The sequence below is a fragment of the Solanum dulcamara genome, chromosome 4 (assembly GCF_947179165.1).
Source record: "Solanum dulcamara chromosome 4, daSolDulc1.2, whole genome shotgun sequence".
In the NCBI taxonomy this organism is placed as follows: domain Eukaryota; kingdom Viridiplantae; phylum Streptophyta; class Magnoliopsida; order Solanales; family Solanaceae; genus Solanum; species Solanum dulcamara.
In genome coordinates this window covers 33204961-33207500 of record NC_077240.1, presented here as the reverse complement: position 1 = coordinate 33207500, position 2540 = coordinate 33204961, and positions in this window count along the sequence as shown.

The following is a 2540-nucleotide window of genomic DNA, read 5'->3' as shown; positions in this document are numbered from 1 at the left end:
ATGTTTTTCTGAAAATCCCTTAGAATTTTGGGATAAAAATAAGATAGAAGACAAGCTAGAAATGAAGGATAAAGATAAAATCATTCGAGTAAAACCAATGAGATACAACCCCGATGACCAAGAAGAATTTCAAAAGCAGATTAAGGAATTATTAAGTCTTAGAATAATAAGACCTAGTAACTCTCTTCATAGTTCACCCGCCTTTATGGTAAGAAACCATGCAGAGATAGTACGAAATAAATCAAGAATGATCATCAACTATAAAAAATTAAATGATAATACCATATTTGATGGATATTTCTTACCCCATAAAGAAAGTCTAATTAATAGAACTACTAACAAAAAGATATTTTCTAAGTTTGATTGTAAAAGTGGATTCTGGCAAATAAAAATGAATAAAGATAGTATTCAATATATTGCATTTTCAACCCCACAAGGACAGTATGAATGGTTAGTTATGCCATTTGGATTAAATAATGTACCACATATATTTCAAAGAAAAATAGATAATATCTTTAAAGATTATGACTATATATTTGTCTATATCGATGATATTTTAGTTTTATTTAATAATCTTGAAGAACATTTGATACACCTAAATAAGTTTACAAACTTATGTTTAGAAAATGGATTAGCACTTTCTAAAAAGAAGGTAAGCCTATTAAAAAATGAGATAGAATTTTTAGAAATGATAATTAACGGAAATAGTATAAAATTACAGAGCCATATCATTGAAAATATATCTGTTTTCCAAGATAAATTAGTCGATTAAAAGCAAGTACAAAGCTTTTTACGAATCCTTAATTATGCTTCAGATTAAATTCAGAATTTGGCTGAATTAAGAAAGCAGTTTCAAGAATTATTAAAAAAGGATAAAAGTTTTGAATTTAATGAAGCCTTAACTAAAAAAGTAACAAATATAAAATTTATTTGCAAAAATTTACCAAAATTACAGTTACCAAAGGATAGTGATGATTTAATCTTAGAAACTGTCACGACTAGGGCCTAGGGCCTAGACGTGACATGACGAATAAGACACCCGAAGGTGCCTCACCCAAGCCTCTTAGCATTCGTTAAGCATTTCATTGGTAATGGCACACGATAACAAGCAGAAAGTAAATAAATAAAAAGGGAACCGAGACTAAAGGAAATATCGTGGAACAATAGTCCTTAGCAACTTCAAAACATTTTTCATTTATGTCCCAACATACCTTTACTAATAGACTTGGTGGGGGCTAAGACATGTCCCTAGCTCACCCTCAAAATAAGTGTCAAGAAATGTCTTCATAAAAGTTTTAATGTTTTACAAAATATGAGCTTAGAATATAAAGGAGGTTATTCCCGGAACATGGAAACTCACCACAAGCAATCTTCAAACTAATTCGAGCTAGCCACGTGGAGGAGGTCGAGAAGCGACGTAGGTTCCTACATGGTGATATTATGTAGGCAAAAGTATGCGTTAGTACTTTAAATGTACTAAGTATGTGAGTATGCTTATGAAATGAAGAACATAAGAGGCACATGAACAAGCAATGTGCATAATGAGTGCATACATTAAACATCACCATAAGAAACCTTAAAATATTCATTTTGTGGGGAAATGACCTTAACCAACATTTAAGACCATGGAGCTATTACATGGAATCCAACATAACCCCCTATGTTGGCACGGGGTCTACTTGACGGGTAGGACTCCGTCAACTTTAACGTTCTTTAACTTTAACTTTATTGGCTAATTGTGGATCCACTAGCCTAAATAGTCTATAAGGGCTCCTATGTTGGCACATAGTTAATGCAACATGAGACTTTACTTAAGGACCCCTTAGGTAAAGTCCCCATCTACATGCTACATTCGGTGCTAGGTCAATCCTACGGAATAACATTTAAATATCATAATAACATAAGCATTGTATAACTTTTGACATCAAATCATCATCGGTGGATTAGCTCATTAAAACATTTCATTTTGATGCAAGTATGTGAGAATTGTCCTTTCACATTGAATCCTTTCTTTGGCTAAAAGACCTTTCATCATCATTCAATCATTTTACAAGACCCCCTTAAAAATAGGCATTTGCTCATAAACTTTCAATTCAACATCATGAATACATAGGAAGACTAGGTGGGTTCAATTCATAAAGACCTTCAAAATATTTAAAGAATACTTGTATGCATGAGAGTGATATAAATACATCAAATCAAACATCTTAAAATAACTCACCATATACACTTTAAAACTACCTTTCAAGCCTTCATATAGGATCACTAACAAAAAATTTCATTTCATAAACGAGAGTCAATATATTAATTTAAACACAAAAAGCTTCAAATATACCATAATATATGCATTTTGAATCATCATGGAAAATCCCATAAGAATTCACCATTTGGTATTTGAAACATCAAGTTGAGAAAATATTTGGGCTCCATGGGTGGAAGGACCCATGGATGAAAACCCACATACCTTAGAGTGAAACTTTAAGAAAACTTGATTCTTGGTCTTCAATGAGGAGCCATGAATCCTTTGAATTTGATAGAAA